This window comes from Artemia franciscana, chromosome 8, assembly GCF_032884065.1.
Source record: "Artemia franciscana chromosome 8, ASM3288406v1, whole genome shotgun sequence".
NCBI lineage: Eukaryota > Metazoa > Arthropoda > Branchiopoda > Anostraca > Artemiidae > Artemia > Artemia franciscana.
This window is the reverse complement of record NC_088870.1, coordinates 41,710,511-41,729,900: the sequence shown is the minus strand read 5'-3', so window position 1 is coordinate 41,729,900 and position 19,390 is coordinate 41,710,511. Positions and strand designations below refer to the sequence as shown.

General features: G+C 34.8%; 1 protein-coding gene and 1 pseudogene across 1 annotated transcript in view; both read right to left on the bottom strand.

Moving 5' to 3' along the window:
- The window catches only part of LOC136030443 (uncharacterized), a 272,907-nt gene that overhangs the window by 114,893 nt on the left and 138,624 nt on the right, over positions 1–19,390 (bottom strand). The gene's annotated exons all lie outside the window — the stretch shown is intronic.
- Positions 11,895–15,545, bottom strand: LOC136030442 (heat shock 70 kDa protein cognate 4-like; annotated as a pseudogene).

Genomic DNA, 19,390 nt, shown 5'->3' with positions numbered 1-19,390 from the left:
GCCATTTTGTTCCGCATAGTCAAAAACCATAATAACTATGTCTTTGGGAATGTCGCTCCTTACTTTCAGTTAGAAAAACTAGTTTTTTTTATGTAATTACTATAAGAAAACAATGAAAAATAAACATGAAAACGTTTTTTCAAATGAAAGGAAGAAGTAGCATTGAAACTTAAAACGAACAGAGATTATTACGCATATGAGGGGTTCTAAAAATACTTTAGCATAAAGAGCGAGGTATTTAGGAGGAGATAAATACCTTGCTGTTTATGCTAAAGTATTTTTAGTAATTTCAACTATTTATTCTACGGCCTTTCTGATTCAGGGGTCATTCTTAAAGAATTGGGACAAAACTTACGATTTAGTGTAAAGAGCGAGGTATTAACGAGGGTACAAACCCCCTCGTATACATAATAAAAATATAAGGTTATAAAAGTTTGTTACGTAAGTTAATTCTTAAGTTACGTATATTTTTTACTAATAAAAACGTTCGTTAAAAATTTAAAGTTCTAGTTGCCTTTTTAAGTAACTGAAAAATTGGAGGGCAACTAGGCCTCCTTCTCCACCCCTTATTTCTCAAAATCGTCTGATCAAAACTAAGAGAAAGCTATTTAGCCAAAAAAAGAATTAATATATAAATTTCATTTTAATAATTTATGTGCAGAGAGCCAAAACCAAACATGCATTAATTCAAAAACGTTCAGAAATTAAATAAAAAAAACTATTTTTTTTAGCTGAAAGTAAGGAGCGACATTAAAACTTAAAACGAACAGAAATTACTCCGTATATGAAATGAGTTGTCCCCTCCGCAATCCCTCGCTCTTTACGCTAAAGTTTGACTCTTTGCCACAATTCTACTTTTTAAAACAATTAAAAGCTTTAGCGTAAAGAGCGAGGGATTGCGGAGGGGACAACTCATTTCATATACGGAGTAATTTCTGTTCGTTTTAAGTTTTAATGTCGCTCCTTACTTTCAGCTAAAAAACTTAGTTTTTTTTTTTATTTAATCTTAACAGAAATCACACCGTCAGATTTATTGTATCAGAGAACCTTACTGTAGAAGTTTCAAGCTCCTATCTACAAAAATGTGGAATTTCACATTTTTTGCCAGAAGACAAATCAGGGATGCGTGTTTATTTGTTTTTTTGTTTTTTTCTTGTTTTTTTCCCCATGGGTGATCGTCCCCGTGTCCCCGTGGCAGGGGTTGCAAGTTACAAACTTTGACCTGTGTTTACATAAGATAATGGTCACTGGAAAGTGTATGGACATTTTCAGGGGGATTTTTTTGGTTTGTGAGGGCGATTTGAGGTGGGGGGAGGGGTTACGTGGGAGGATCTTTCCATGGAAAAACTTTGCATGGGGGAAGTGACTTTCAATGAAGGGGGCGCAAGATTTTTTAGCATTATCTAAAAAAAAACAATGAAAAAATAAATATGAAAAGTTTTTTTTTCTACTGAAAGTGAGGAGCAGCATTAAAACTTAAAACGAGCAGAAATTATTGCGCATATGAGGGGTTTACCTCCTCGTAATACCTTGCTCTTTACGCTAAAGTATTTTTAGTAATTTCAACTATTTATTCTACGGCCTTTGGGATTCAAGGGTCATTCTTAAGGAATTGGGACAGAATTTAAGGCTTTAGTGTAAAGAGCGAGGTATCGACGAGGGGTGAACTCCCTCAAATACGCAATAAAAACATACGAATATAGAAGTTCGTTACGCAAGTTAATTCATAAATTACGTCTAGTTTTTACTAATGAAAATGTTCGTAAAAAAATTAAAAGTTCTAGTTGCCTTTTTAAGTAATCAAAAAATTGGAGGGCAACTAGGCTTCCTCCCTCTCTCCTTTTTTCTCAAAATCTTCCGAATAAAACTATGAGAAAGCCATTTAGCCAAAAAAAAATTATTATACAAATTTCGTTTTAATTATTTATGTACGGAGAGCCAATATCAAAACATGCATTAATTAAAAATCGTCCAGAAATTAAATAAAAAAAAGTTTTTTTAAATGAAAGTAAGGAGCGACACTAAAACTTAAAACGAACAGAAATTACTCCCTATGCGAAAGGGGCTTTTCCTCCTCAACGCCCCGCTCTTTACGCTAAAAGTTTTTTACTGTGTTAAGAAGTAGAGTTAAGAGAAAGAGTCAAACTTTAGCGTAAAGAGCGGGGCGTTGAGGAGGAAAAGCCTCTTTCATATACGGAGTAATTTCTGTTCGTTTTAAGTTTTAATGTCGCTGCTTACTTTCATTTAAAAAAACTTGTTTTTTTATTAAATTTTTGTAGCTAGGAGCTAGAAACGTCTACAGCAGGATTCTCTGATACGCTGAATCTGATGGTGTGATTTTTGTAAAGATTTTATGACTTTTAGGGGGTGTTACCCATATTTTCTAAAATAAGGAAAATTTTCTCTGGCTCGCAACTTTTGTCAGGCTCGTAATATATCTAAAAGCAACTTTAAAATGTGATTCTTTTGATGTAACTATTGGTATCAAAATTACGTTTTTTCGAGTTTCGGTTACTATTAAGCCGGGTTGCTCCTTTCTAAAGTTCGTTACCACGAACTGTTTGAAATGGTAAAGGGAAATTAACACTATCGATTCAATAGACTATTTATTTACAAGAACTTTTTCTTGATCTTAGATGAGGCGATGAAGTACCAAATGTGCAATTTTCTATTGAGCTGTAATTTACAATTTCCAGTTTCCTGTATCTTGGTTGATTCTGTAAATGTTGGAATTTTCAGTTTCTGGCAAAATGTGTTATATATATTCTTCTTGTTTGCAGAAGAAACTGAAAATTGTAGCTTTCACTGTAAGAAGTTTTGCTGTATCTTTACCACCTAAAAAAAACTTCCTAATATAATTAGTTGCGCGTTGATAAGAGGTAAATTCCAAAGTCATGTTTTATATTATTCCGCTAATATATTTATTTGATGTGCCTTATCCATTTTTTACCATCTTTTTTAAATTTTTGGCGTACAAATAACATTTCATATAAGGATAAATCCTTTTATTAGAAAGTTAAATAAAAAAACACGTTTTTCAACAAAAATTAAGCAGCAAAATAAAAAATTAAAAGAACAAAAATTATTTGGTATTTCAGGGGGTTTGTCCCCTCGTCAAAATCTCGCTCTTTACGTGAAAGTTTGAGTTTTGGTCCAATTCTAAGATAAGGATAAATCCTTTTATTAGAAAATTAAGTAAAAATCAAGTTTTTTCGACTAAAAGTAAGGAGCTACATTAAAACTTACAACGAACATAAATTATTATGTATATGAGGGGGTTTGCCCCCTCGTCAGTACCTCGCTCTTTACACTAAAGTTCGAATTTTGTTCCAATTCTTTAAGAATGAACCCTGAATCACAAATGCCATTTAACTAAAATAAATAGCTCTTTTGAAAGTAGGCTACTATGAAAACTGTAGTGTAAAGAGTGGGGTGTTGACAGGGAGGGGGCGAACCCCTTATATACGTAATAATTCCTGTTCATTTTAAGTTTTAATGTTGCTCATTACTTTTAGTTGAAAAAACTAGTTTTTCAATTAATTTTTGATCGTTTTTTAAATACTACTGGGAGATCTGGTACCCTCTTCATGGAAAGTCCCTTCTCCCATGGAAATTTCATCTATTAAAAGATCCTCCCGCGTAATCAACGTTCCCAGACCCCATCCCCCCTCCAGCTGCCAAAAAATCCTCCTGAAAACATCAGTATACTTCGCAATAACCTCTACTCTGTGTAAACAATGGGAAAAGTTCACAACTTTCATCCGTTCCCCCGGGGACTGTGGGGGATTAAGTCATGCTTTAAGACATAGTTATGAGATTTTTTGACTATGTTGAACAAAATGACAATCTGAAGATTTTGATTGGGTGACTTTCGGAAAGACGAGCGTGGAAGGGAGCTTAGTTGCCCCCCCCCCCAATTTTTCGGTCACTTAAAAAAGCACCAGAACTTTTTATTTCGTTCAAATGAGCTCGATTGCGATATTATATGACCATTGGGTCAATATGATCACCCCAGGAAAAAAAAGCAAACAAACAAATAAACACACATTTGTGATCTTTTTTCTGGAAAAAAAATACAAAATTCCACATTTTTGCAGAGAGGAACTTGTAACTTCTACAGTAGGTTTCATAGATACGCTGTACCCGATGGTGTGGTTTTCATTGAGATTCTTTGACTTTTAGTGGGTGTTTTTCTCTTTTTTGAAAATCAGCAAAATTTTCTCTGGTTCTTAGCCTTTGATTGGTGAGACTAAACTTCATGAAACTTATGTGTTTGAAATCAGTATAATAAACCAGTTCCTTTTGATATATATATTGGTGTCTCCATTCTATTTTTTAGTTTTGTTTTATTTGAGCCGGGTCACTCCTTATTTACAGTTCATTCGATAATAAAGTTCGGTTCGCTCGGGGAAATTGGAACATCTGATGGGTATCAACATCTGATGGGTTTCATCTCATGGGTATCTGATGGGTATTTAATTGCAAATTATGGAACAGGATTCGAGATTCGTTCCGATAGCAATTCATAAGAGTTGGACATGAAAGCCGCACTCAGTTATTAGCTTTGACTTCTCTTCAGAATATCAGCCTTGTAAATATTACGACAGATTTCATTAGTCCCTTTAAACACATCTTTCCCCAAAAATTTATCTGCTTGTTTAGCAACAGCATCCTTATCTGCCTTATTAATTTGTCTCAGGAGGAAGTTCAAAGCTGGAAGCATCCACTTGAGGTTCATTTTACTAGCCACGAAAATTTACTTCATGATAATCAAAATTATATCCGAAACTCATAATCCGCGTTCGACCGAGCCGTCAGAAATTTATAACATTTCTTAATCTGAAAATTTTTAGTATTTCGTAATCCCTCACTGTCAACATATTCACTTATTGACCAGTCCAATTAAATGCAAAGTATAATCCCACTTATGTCCTTAAGGTTCAAAAGCTGATTGAGGCTAAATGATATTGATCTATACCAAACTCCATTAAAATATATGGATTTAAAATTATATAGTATTTATTTTATGAAAACTTCTTGCTTTTGAATAAGTCTTTCTTTACCTATTTAAATTTTAAGAAACAACAGGGTTTTTTTATACTGATAGACTAAAATTAAACTAAATGTATGCATTTTAATCAGGCTAACAGAAATATCTGGTATACTAGATCATATTGTGAAATAGGATAAATAATGTGAAAATCAATCGTCTCACAATATTTATGAAGCTTCTATCCATATTGTGTCAGTTTATTTCGGCTAATATATTTCCAGTGTGTACAGTTTAAATCTATTAGAATAATATTCGAGAAAGGTTGTGATAAATCACTCAATGAAAAAGGTTTTATATAACAAAATCTACTAATAACATTGTATAAAAACATTTTGTAAAATTTAACACTTATATGAACGTCACTGATTATGTGAACAGTTTGATCTTGGAATGGCTATAAATTCAGAAGATATGACAACAATTTGTATAGATATTAGTACAGCATTTGTACAATTTTTGGAAAGCTGACAAGTCTTAATAGCTCTGAGTTCGGGCTACAGCTCAAAGCTTTTTCGTAACCAATTTATGTTCAATCAAAGACCTAATTAATTATTGAGACGTTCAAACGTCCCTGTTTGGACTTGGCAGATTTATTGGTCTGGAATATAGTGATAATTTCCAATAAAAATTGCCATTTTCTAAATATTGTGAAAATCTATTGTCTCACAATATTTCAGAAACCTTTATCCATATTGTGTCAGTTCATTTCGAGTAATATATTTCCAATGTATACAGTTTGAATCTATTACAATAATATTCGAGAAAGATTTTGAAAAATTGCTCGATGAAAAAGGTTTTATATCACAAAATTTATTAAAAAACATTCTATAATTTTTTTTGTGAACTTTTCCCTTTTGAACAAATTCCTTCCTTTACAGTTTCGGTTACTATTGAAGCGGGTTGCTCCTTATTTACAGTTCGTTACCATGAACTGTTTGATAGTGAAAACAATGACAAAATCTCCGGATATTTTGATCACATAACTGTTGTATGATCACATAAAGGCCTTCGAACTTGCGTTCAGAAAAATCCAAAATTTTTTCCCTTACCTCCCCCCGAAGTATAATATTTGCTTTGCTGTTCCCCAGGGCAGTATCCAGAATTTTTTTTTGGGAGGGGGAGGAGGGTACAGAGAGATTTATATTGGGGCGGGGGTTTACAAAAACTTTGAAAGATCGCATCAAAATTTGTTTAGATTCATTTTTGCTACGTTTTCAAGAGTCGAATAAACATTTCGTGGAAGGGGAAGGGGAGGTAAAATCTCTTACCCCCCTTGATACACCCTTGCCGATCTCATATTGTTTTTTATAATCAAATTTGAGATTGATTGTAAAACCGAACCTAGCTATTTTTTATGGCAAATTCCCAAATGGAAATGCAATAGCTTTAATTTTTTTTTATTTAAGAAGCTATTTTACACTTATTCAGCTCTGGAATACAAGAACAAAAATTGGAAGAAAAATATTAAAAGTTGAAAATAGAATCTTTCACTGACAGTTCAAAAAGAGCTGATGCTTAGATAAAACCTAATAAATACCACTTATTTTTTCTTTCCTTTTTTAGCAGTCAGACAAAGAATGAGGGAGAATCTGATAACCAAATAATGAAAAAGAACGATAAAGGGATAGGCAATAAAAGAAATTGATAATTCGACTAAGAAGTGCCAAGAAATTCGATTTTGAATTTTGGATTTCGTGGAGGGAGAGTTCAAGGTTCCCATTGCCTTGAGACTGATATTAAGAAGCAAATTTTGTTTTTCAGAATCAGGATAAAGTTAGCAAATAATTCCCCTGAATATATTCAACGCTAAGAAAAATATATTTTACCTTAATGAGCGTTGTATAATTATTTCTGACATTTCTTGGCAATATTTTGTTAAGACTAGTTTTACTTGTCAATAAAGAATCCATTAAAAAAAATAACAGTATGCTTAAAACATTGATTAATAAATAATTACATACTATCAGCATGTAAGTTGACCAAAATGAGCTAATATTTGGCAAAATGCATCGAGCACCAAAGGTCTTCAAGCCAATTGAAATATAGAGTGCCATTTCAACCAATTATTATAAAGCACACACTTCCAACTGAATACGATTTCTTTGTAATCAATTAAACAAAAATGTCAAAACAAACTTTTTTCCACTCTATCTATTCCAGACAAAGATTGGTAGGTTAGTGGTTGTTTCTGCTTCCTTGAATTATTTTCCTGCCTTTCTAGGGCTTGGAGTAATCCCTGGCATTATTACAAGGAGGTGGTAAGCATGATAAATCACCTCTAGACAAAGATTTGTAGGTAATTGGTTGTTTCTGTTTCCTTGAATAATTTTCTTGCCTTTTCTAGGGCTTGGAGTAATCCATGGCAATTATTACAAGGAAATGGTAAGTATGAAAATTTCTTGTAGGTAGTGGGTATTTTAAAAAGACACATTTTCTTACAAAAGTCTCACTTACTGTTTCAAACTTCACGTAAATTGGGATTTTATAGACAAGCCCATTATTCGCAATCGGGAAGCTTCCATCTTATTCTCCCCTCAAGGGCTTCAACTGGGGTTATGGTTACTGGTCCTAAATTTTTTTACTCCCCCTCCCCCTAGGTTTGGAGAATATTTGGGGTTTCATTGAAAAAATTGAAAAAATTAGAATTACTCACCCCTAGATTTTGAAAGCTAAATTTTGACCCCCCCCCCTACATTTTTGTGAATTGATGTCACTGTATCCTTTCTGATAGTAATTAAACAACGTGGTTTAATGGTTTCAACGTAAAACATTTATCTTTTTTTATACAGGAAAACATTTAGAATCGAAGAACTTACCTTGATCGGTCGTACAATAGTAATAGTTTAAATTAGCGTCATTAGCAATTGCATTGGTAATTGGTGATTTTGCTGATGGTAAATGAATAACGCGATTGAGTGTTTCGAATATAAAGCAGAGGCCTATAATATTTGTACTATAGAGAGGCATTTAGAGCTAGAGAACTTACCTTGATCGGCCGGACAATGGTAATAGTTTCAATTAGCGTCATTGGCGCAATCCTCCCGTCAGATAATTTCCTGGAATTCATGATGTTTAATTATTGTTGTGTGACAGAGAAATAAAAGGACTACTTTTAAAACATTTAGGGACTCAGACTGTTCATACTTCTGACTGGCTTAAAATATCACACAAGTAAACCAATCAAGTCGAATTTAAATTTTCATTCTGTTTAATGGCTTAGAATAACGCACTGGAGGCTGCTACTACTATGTTTCCACCACACAAGCTAAGGGTATTAAGGTGAAACTTTCAAGCAACATTTAGGCGAGTGTTAAACTAATCCAGAACAAACTATGGTCATGTTGATTGTCAAAAGGTTGACAAAGCGATATCACAATAACAGCTTACATTATCAAGTTAGACGTTTCAGGGTAAGTTTTGGCCAAATTTGCACTAGCCAGAAGACACTATATGCATACTTTACTTACTATATTACTTTACTTACTATATACTTTCCTATATGCATACATACTTCTACGGTTACTGCAACTAATGACATTAAGGGCATTAATTTGTAGCTTTTTGGGAAAGTTTAGGGGGAGTTTCAATTAAAAGACAAAACTATATGGATAAAGGTATTAAAAGGGAATATAAGAAATATCAAAGGCAGCACTGCTGTATCAAACTACAATTATTTATTTATATTATTTAATTATATTATAATTATAATTATTTTTATTTTATAAAATTATAATAATAATTATATAATAATTATAAATTATATATAATTATAAATTATTTATGAATTATAAAAATATAAATTATAAAATAATTAAATTATATAATAATTTAATTTTATTATATAATAATTATATTATCTATATTTAATTAATTATGTATAATTATTTAGATTTTACAGGAGCTAATTTGATTGGAAATTAGAATTTCTATGGTTACAATAGGCTGTGGTTCGTTGTTTATTACGTCTCTGCTATATTCACAAGCAGGAAAACTGAAGCATTGTAATCATTGTAGTATTCATTTAGAATCAGTTGATATTTTTGATCAGTTGAGCATTCATGCAGTGTGGTTCTCCGCTGTGCAAAGTGAATTTGCTATAGCCACGCCCCTAGGATACAGTGTTTTTTTCACTGAGAACAAGCTCGATTGAATAGGATTTCAGATTTGCATTTAATGAAAGCAGGCCCTAGTAATACCTGGTTTTATTACTAAACAGGGCCCGTGCGAGTAAGTTTCACTCGATGATGTTTTAGTATATTAGATAGGCAAGGCGGCATTATCGTCAGAAATTAGTAATGGCAGTGACAAAAGAGCATTTTGACCGGCGAATGGACGAAATGCTATATTTAATTTCGCAGTTACAGACTGAAAATAAACTACTCAGAGCAGAAAATAAATTGCTCAAGACTGAGCTCGTCCAACTGAAGACTTCTACTTTGCGAACAGAACTATATACAAGAAAAAATAAGATCATTATACACGGAATTGAAGCGTCGCAAGGCTCAGAAAATCTTCGGCAGACTGTAGCCTCATTTTTTGAGGCTAAGCTTGGAATATCCAGCGCTAACCAAATACGTATGAGGTCCATTTATCGTATTTCAAAGAAGTCTAGTCGACCAGAACCAGAGAGTGTTCTGAGCCTCCGAAGTGGGACACAGCGAAAAAAAGTTGTAGAGCCTATTTTTGTAAGCTTAGATGGCTTTGACCGGTCGATGATCATGAAGGAGTGTGGAAAACTTAAGAAGACAGGGTTCGGTATATCGACGGACCTACCGGAGGAGCTTGGTAAAAGAAGAAAGGAACTTTTGTCATTAGGGCACAAGCTAAAAACATCTAAAGTCACAGCTGAGAAAGTTGCAGAAACTCGTCTTGTCCAACGAGGCGTCAAAATGTGGTTGGATGTTAAAAAGTCTAAAAATTCACAATGGGCGAAATATCTAGATGAATGCTTTGACCCAGTTAAACTGCCAACTATCCAACCTGAGGAGTTAGACACAGAGTCATAATTGTGTGTGTTCCTTTCATTCATAAGTTTTGTCAGTATAAGTTGATTACCGATTGATTAGATTTCTATGTTGATTTTCCCCCATCCTTGCCAGCGGCCGGATGTTGATTTAGTTGAGATATTTAAAAAAATTTCTCCTTCATAAGTAGTTGTCAGTACAAGCTGATTGCCGCTTGCTTACATTATTCTGTCTAAAATGTGTATTTCAATGCTTTATTTTTTTTATCCATGTTATTCCATTTTCTTTGTTTTGTTTTTCTCTTTAAGAGTTCGAAAAGGTTCCTACGGGTGTGTATTTATCATGGCTTTTGCTTCACTCCAAGATATGGCCATGTCCCCTGGAAATTATTAGGTAAATAATGAGTTCCTATTCTTCATCCCGGGGACTAATCACTTCTTCACTACCAAAAAATTATAGCCGGTTTAAGCAATTAGAGAATTCTTTTTTGGATTTAGAGAAAATTTTTGATGAAATAATAAGTAATGAAGATGATTTGCCGTTATTTAGTTTAAAGTAATTTTCCTAGAAGTAAATATGTTGATTCAATGGATTTGACGAAGGGACGCTCTGAATCTCAGTTCTCAACTTGTGCTTCAACATCACTGTCAAGGATTATATTCGTCGTTTATAGAGCTATTTAGAGGAGGATTGGCTATTTATGCGAGGAATGAATATGCTCTGCATATTAACAACGAACTGAACCGGAATGTTGAAGGCATTTTTGAATCACTTTTCCTTAAGTTATATGGGACCTTCTAAGAAAAAGATATTGATTGGAGAAATATATCGCTCACCCTCTGGTTCTGTTTCTGCTTTTATGGATACCAAGATGTGATCATCATGGGTGATTTTAACATTAATCTAGCCCTTCCTCTGACAAACAGCTCTGTGAATCTTCTCACTATTATGTCAGGGTCTAATATTTACCCCTCAATTACGATTCCAACCAGAGTAACAGAAAATACACACTCACTGATCGACAACATTTTTTCTACATTATGTGCGGTGAAGATATCAGTCGTCACCAGCGGCACATTTGATCATCTTCCTATACACACTATCTTCAACACAGCGAGGATGCCAACTCTACTCCTAAGAATTAATCAGGATCTACAAGTAATTAATCTTAAAGAGGATAATCTTAAACTATTAAATGATGAGTTAAAAAAAAGTTTCTTGGGACAGTGTCCTAGCAAATGAAGATGTGAACGACGGTTTTGAAATTTTCCACAATGCTTTTGTAGCTGCATGTAAAACATGCTGTTTTCAAGAGAAATCAAGAAACCATAGTAGGAAAAATACATCAATATGTCCATGGGCTACCGAAAGCCTACTCAAGTGCATAAATAAGAAAAACAAGTTATGGATAAATTACAGAACCCACCCAAACTGAGAAAACCTAGAGAGATATGAGACGTATAAGAAATACCTTCATTCAGTTATGAGGAAAGCAAAAAGAGATTACGTGAACAACAAAATATCGGAAAGTGGGAAAGATGGACGAAATGTCTGGATGATCATTGATTCGATTTTGCGACCAAATGATAAGAAAGCAGAATTGCCTTCCAGACTTTTTGTCAACGGGGAAACTGTTACGGGACCCACTCAGGCTGCAAAAGAACTCAGTACATTTTTCATAGGGATAGGAGGAATTACATCTAATTCTGCGAGAAGTCCCCAGAAATCCTACAAGCATTACTTTGACTCACCCTGCACCAAATCGATGGCAATAATTCCTGTGACATCAACTGAAGAAGATCTAATTGTGAAGACCTTGAAAGGCACATCAGCATCTGGATTTGACCAGATACACACAAAAGCCCTGAAAGCAGCCCTCCCTTCTATCCTAGAGCCATTAACTTATTTGATAAACCTGTCTCTAAGAAGTGGCGTTTTTCCTTCGATAATAAAAAAAAGCAAGACTAATCCCTCTGCATAAAGGTGACCCTTAGGACGATCCATCGAACTTCCGACCCATATCAATACTAGCTGTTTTTCAAAGGTTTTTAAAAGTCTTACAAAGACTACTTTACCAGTTTCTCGTGAACTTCATATTATTACATTACATGACATAATAGTTACTATTATTAAATTGACGTTAAATGGAAGTTTTTCATCATTATACAGTTCTTTTCCAAAGCGTGTTTTGAGACTTTCTGTTACAACAGGCCATAGCTCAGTCTTTATAAGGGCAAACACTGCAACCTGTAACCTCAGACACCATTGTGCCAAATAGAATTAAAAACCTAAAAATTTCTAATGTTTCTATGCTCTCATATGTTTTTTCTTAACTAATATGAACTTATTTTGTTGTTTAGAAAACTTAATTCTCCCCATCCCTCCGCCCACAAATCATCTTCCGTGTTGCCATATGTTAAAGAGCAAGATCCCCAAACTTTTGAGCAAGTAAAACTATTTCATGTAAGGTTTTGACGGAGCGGCACCATTCCAATTTAGGAATATGTCTAAATTATTTACATCCCAAATGGGAAAAGCTTTCAGCCTTTTTTTTAGCTGGAAATTGGCAAAGAGCAAATAAGTATTTTAAAGCTATTGATTTTAACGCTTTACACTGGGACGTTAGCACGGTATCATGACGTCATATAGAAAATAATCCGGAAAGGACACCAACAAATGCAGTTTTTTTATAAATTATTTTAACCTAATCTATTCAATTTAGAATATTAAAAGACCCACTAGAACTTTCGATTTTGCATCGAGTTACATGCCGTCTGAGCTTCGCCCAGTTCTGCACACAAATCCAGTTGACATGTCCGTCATGAGCCCCAAATACTGTCATAGATGGTTCTCTTTTATTTTCACAAACTAATATCTTTTCAAACTATGACAGTAAAAACGGACCAATATTAAAAAAAGATTGAAAAGCAATCTTCTAATTAGGTACTCCTTTAAGTTATACCCTAGTCAGCAAGAAATATAAAGACTTTCTTGGTGGCTAGTGCTAAAATATAAATAGACGAGAAACAGCAGCTATCACAAGGAACAATAGGCGATCCCTATCATTCACGTCTCAAAAGTAGTGGAAGGAGCTGTAGTATGTGATTCGGCCAATATTGAAATAAATAGAAATAAAGAAAAAAGATGCCCCATTGGTGCGGATGGTTTGCGGTAGCCATTTCTTTCTTGACTTGAAAAACGATCACATATTAAAAAAAAAAGATAAGTGTAAGGAGAAAAGGTCAAGAAAAATTTTCCAGGGAGATTTTACAGCGAGGATGGAATATTTTGGTGGGGGCTTAATCAACATCTTCTATTGTTGGTCCACCAGATTCTTGGGGTCGGCCAGGCCTTTCTCCAGGCATACTTCCAATCCCTTGATAAAGCTTTGTTATTATGGGCTTAAAAATATTTTCAATTGCTTTTTGCTTGTCTTCAAATTCCTCTCTTTCAGCCAACTGATTGGCATCCAGCCATTTTAAAGTCTCATTACAGGTACCCAAGACTGTGCTGCGGTCACCATCACTAATCTTGTTTTTCATATCCTCGCCTTCGATAGTCTGTTTCATATAAAAACAATAGGATTCAAGAGCATTCTTGGCTGAAATTTTCTCCCTTTGTTTCTCATCCTCGGTACGGTAGTGCTCAGCATCATTGACCATTCGCTCAATTTCATCCCTAGATAAACGATTCTTGTCATTAGTGATCGTGATCTTACTTGATTTACCCATAGATTTTTCAACAGCGCTAACATTTCAAATTCCGTTAGCTTCGACCTGATGTACAGCTCGTGGGGCTAGTGGAATTCCAGTGAGCTCAAATTTACCGAGAAAATTATTATCTTTCGTCATAGTTCGTTCTCCTTCATAAACCTGAATCAAAACTCCAGGCTGATTGTCCGAATATGTAGTAAAAATCTAAGTCTGCTTTGCAGGAATGCACATGTTTCTTTTTATCAAAGGAGTCATCACTCCTCCAGCTGTTTCAATACCAAGAGAAAGCGGTGCCACGTCCAACAAAAGGAGATCCTGAATTACTTCGGACTCGTCACCATTAAGAGTGGCGGCCTGAATAGCAGCACCATAAGCAACTACTTCATCAGGATTTATTGACTTATTTAGTTCTTTTCCATTAAAAAAGTCTCGTAGATATTTTTGCACACGCGGAATACGGGTTGAACCTCCAACAAGAACAATCTCATGGATGCTTCCATTGTCTAGTTTAGCATCCCTGAGAGATCTTTCAACTGGTTCCATTGTACTTCTAAACAAATCAGCACAAATTTCTTCAAATCAAGTATTTGTAATCGAGGCATAAAAGTCGATGCCTTCATGTAGTGAGTCTATGTCGATACCAGCTTGGGCAGCCGTTGACAAGGTTCATTTCGCTCTTTCACATGCGGTCTTAAGTCTTCTAAGTGCTCTTGCATTATTTGAGAGATTCATTTTATGCTTTCTCTTAAACTCTTTCAAGAAGTGGGTCACTAATCTGTTGTCAAAGTCTTCACCACCCAAATGTGTATCCCCAGACGTAGATTTTACTTCGAAGATTCCTTCCTCGATCGTAAGAATGCTCACATCAAAAGTACCACCACCAAGATCGAAAATGAGTACATTTTTTTCAGCTTCATCCTTTTTATCAAGGCCATAGGCAATCGCAGCGGCAGTTGGTTCATTAATGATGCGAAGAATATTCTATCCTGCAATGAAACCAGCATCTTTTGTAGCTTGTCTTTGGGAATCATTGAAATAAGCAGTGATAACAGCGTCAGTGACCGATTTTCCGATATAAGCCTCGGCGATTTTTCATCTTACTAAGAATCATTGAAGAGATCTCTTCCGGCATAAAAGCCTTTGTCTCGCCTTTCAATTCAACTTGAATTTTTGGTCTGCCATCTGTACTGATTACCTTGAATGGCCAATGTTTCATGTCTGATTGAACTGAATAATCTTCAAATTTCCTACCAATTAGTTTTTGGCATCAAAAACTGTGTTTAAAGGGTTCATGGCTCCTCGGTTTTTGGCAGCATCTCCAATCAGATATTCAGTATCAGTAAATGCCACATAAGATGGTGTCGTTCGATTACCCTGGTCGTTGGCGACCAGGGTAATCATTTCTAATATTTCTTTCTGAATTGCTTTATAATAGCACATGGATGCAGTTTCTTAGGAAAAACTTGCAAAATCAACCAAATCTCTTAATTATTACATAAGTACTGAAAATTATATACCAATAAATCTTTATTAGGTGAAAATTATTATGCATTTATAACTTCAGTAGCAACTGAAAAGGATGGATTTCCTTTCCGCAAAAAGCTTCAAAATCAAGAATTGTTTGATGATATCATATCAAACAGTAGGTAACGAACTGTAGTAAAGAGCGACCCGGCTCAATAGTAACCAAAACTCTAAAAAACGAAATTTTGATATCAATAGTTACATCAAAATAATCGCATTGTACTGCTGATTTTAAATTTATATGTTTCATCAAGTTTAATCTTACCCATCAAAAGTTACGAGTCTGAGAAAACTGCCTTATTTTAGAAAATAGGGGGAAACACCCCTTAAAAGTCACAGAATTTTAACGAAATTCACACCATCAAATTCAGTGTATTAGAAAACCCAACTGTAGAAGTTTCAAGCTCCTATCTACAGAAATGTGGAAGTTTGTATTTTTTGCCAGAAGACAAATCATGGATGCGTGTTTAAATGCTTGTTTTTTTTTTGTTTTTTTTTGTTTTTTTTATTTCCACGGGTGATCGTGTCGATCCAGTTGTCCTAGAATGTCGACGATATTGACCATAGCGTTTTTTTCATATTCATCTTTACATAAATGCTCCACTATCCTGAACAATATGCAGCAGCACAAATACTAAGTTTTACTTTACACCCATCAAATGCCCCGGTTTGAGATTCATAGTGATTTCATTTTTTTCCCAAGTAATCATATTGTCAACCTGTAATTCCGTTTTAGATTCGAATCTAAAAAGCTAAGTTTGCATTTGAGATGATTTACTTCAGAATCACCTTCAATTTTGGGGCGCGAATTTTAAGGTGGAGCTAAAAATACTGTGTATAGTCAAACAGTTCGTGGTAACGAAGTGCAGTAAGGAGCGACCCAGCTCAATAGTAACCGAAACTCTAAAAAGCGGAATTTTTATAACAATAGTTCACATTTAATGCTGGTTATATATATATAAGTTTAATTAAGTTTAGAATTACCTTTCAAAAATTACGAGCCTGAGAAAATATGCCTTATTTAGAAAATAGGGGGAAATACTCCTTAATAGTCATACAATCTTAACGAAAATCACACCATCAGATTCAGTGTATAAGAGAACCGTATTGTAGAAGTTTCCAGCTCCTATCAACAAAAATGTGGAATGTTTTTGCCACAAGGCAGATCACGGATGCGTGTTTATTTGTTTGTTTTTTGTGTTTTTGTGTTGATTCCCCCCCCCCCCCAGGGTTGATCGCAACGACCCAGTGGTCCTAGATTGTCGTAACGGTACCACCATCGAAGTAGATAACCAGCGGGTTGTTCCATGTTCCCCATTATTATCAAAAACATTTAATGCACACATAAACATTGAATACTGTAACTCCGTAAAGGCAATCAAATACATATGTAAATACGTCAACAAAGGCAGTGACATGGCAGTTTTTGGCTTGCAGCCCAAAATCAAAGATTTCGACGAAATCGTACAATATCTGGCTGGAAGATACATAAGCAGTAATGAAGCTGTTTGGCGAATTCTTTCATTTCCGATACATGAACGTAGTCCAGCTGTAGTTCACTTAGCGGTACATTTACAGAATAGTCAACGTGTTTATTTAACGGAAACCAACGTGCAGCAAAGAGCCCTGAATCCACCGGATACAACATTAACAGCTTTTTTTTCGCTTTGCAAAAATGATTCTTTTGCAAAAAAACTGCTGTATACTGAAGTGCCTTCGTATTACACGTGGAATACTAAAAATAAAGTATTAGAACGTCAAAAACAGGGTAAGTCAGTCGACGGCCAACCTACCTTCTTCAAAGATACCACAATAGGAAGACTCTACACCGTTCACCCCAATCAACATGAATGCTTCTTTCTACGCCTGCTTTTGGTGAATGTACCCGGTCCGACATCCTTTGAGTATTTGAGAACTGTAAACGGTACTATACATGACACTTACCGTAGTGCATGCCAAGCTCTGAATTTATTGGAGAATGACAAAAACTGGGATAACTGCATCAATGATACTTGCGAAACGTCAACACCAAGTCAAACTCATGTATTGTTTGGTATCATTTTAACAACTTGCTCTCCATCAGCTCCTACAGAGTTATGGGAAAAATATAAGTCAAAAATGTCCGAAGACATACTCCATCGAAAACAGTTAGAGACGTCAGATATGACTTTTGATTTTACATCAGAAATTTATAACTACACTTTAGTTATTATAGAAGATTTGTGCGTACGTATGGCATACAAACCTCTTCAGGATTTGGGAATGCCTTCACCTAACCGTATCGCTGCTGTTTCGACATGTGTAGAATTGGATCGTGAACAAAGTTACAGTACGAGTGATCTATTGTCGTATGTACAAAATAACATTTCCAAGTTAACGTCGGAACAAAAAGACATTTATGATACGATAATGCATTGTGTCGATAACAACGTTGGAGAAATTTTCTTTTTGGATGCGCCAGGAGGTACTGGTAAAACGTTTGTGATAAAACTGATTCTGGCATCAATTTGATCAAAAAATGATATAGCGTTGGCAATTGCGTCGTCCGGAATAGCCGCAACATTGCTGCCTGGTGGAAGAACTGCTCATTCCGCTTTGAAATTGCCACTGAATTTACATTCTACAGAAACTCCCACGTGCAATATTTCCAAATCATCTGGGATGGGTAAAGTATTGCAGCAATGCAAACTTATTATTTGGGATGAGTGCACAATGGCACACAAAAAATCGCTCGAGGCTCTGGATCAATGCTTGAAAGATTTGAGAGGGAAGTCGAAACCCTTTGGCAGCACATTAATATTGCTTGCGGGAGATTTCAGGCAAACATTACCTATAATACCTAGATCAACTCCTGCAGACGAAATGAATGCTTGCCTGAAAAATTCTAATTTATGGGCACACGCAAAAATATTAAAATTAACTACAAATATGCGTGTCCGATTGCAAAACGATGACTCTGGTCAAACATTTTCAGATCAATTGCTGGCAATTAGAAACGGAAAGCTCCCAGTAGACTCAATTTCAGGACGTACACAACTACCTGCTGATTTCTGTAATTTAGTGACGTCCAAAAATGAATTGATTGAAAAAGTATTTCCGAATATTATAAAAAATTATAAAAATAATAAATGGCTAAGTGAAAGAGCGATTCTCGCACCCAAAAATATAGACGTCCACGAAATCAACAATATTGTTTTGACCAAGATTCGAGACCAGGCAGTCCTTAACAAGTCAGTCGACACAGTTTTGGAACCAAATGAAGCGGTTAATTATCCATCTGAATTTTTAAATTCCATAGATCCTTCAGGGTTTCCACCACACGTGCTACAACTAAAAATAGGCGTACCAATAATACTTTTAAGAAATATCAACCCACCAAAGCTTTGCAATGGCACGCGACTTGCCGTAAAAAAAACAATGGAAAACCTAATAGAGGCCACAATCTTGACGGGGCCTTATGAGGGTGAGGCTGTTCTTATTCCTCGCATTCCCATGATTCCAACGGATTTGCCTTTTCAATTTAAAAGATTGCAATTCCCAATTCGATTAGCATTTGCAATCACCATTAACAAAGCTCAAGGTCAATCATTAGAAAAATGTGGTATAGATCTTAATACTGATTGTTTTTCCCATGGACAATTGTACGTTGCATGTTTGAGGGTCGGTAAACCTGACAATCCATTTATATGCAGCGACAATAGGACAACGAAGAATGTTGTATATTCGCAAGTTTTACGCAGTTAATATGTATTGTATCTATCTATCTATCTATCTATATAAAAACGAGTTGTGTGTATGCAAGTTTGTTTGTTTGTAAAAAGAGCGTTTGCATATGACGTCATTATTAGTACATACGGCTTTGTATATTTACAGACAATGGGAATATATACAGCTAGTATATATATATATATATATATATATATATATATATATATATATATATATATATATATATATATATATATATATATATATACATATATATATATATATATATGCATATATATATATCTATGTTTTTAACTACGTAAAACTTGCGAATATAAAACATTCTTCGCTGTCCCATTGTCTGTGCATATAAATAGATTGTCAGGTTTACCGACTTTTGAACATGCAACATATAATTGTCCATGGGA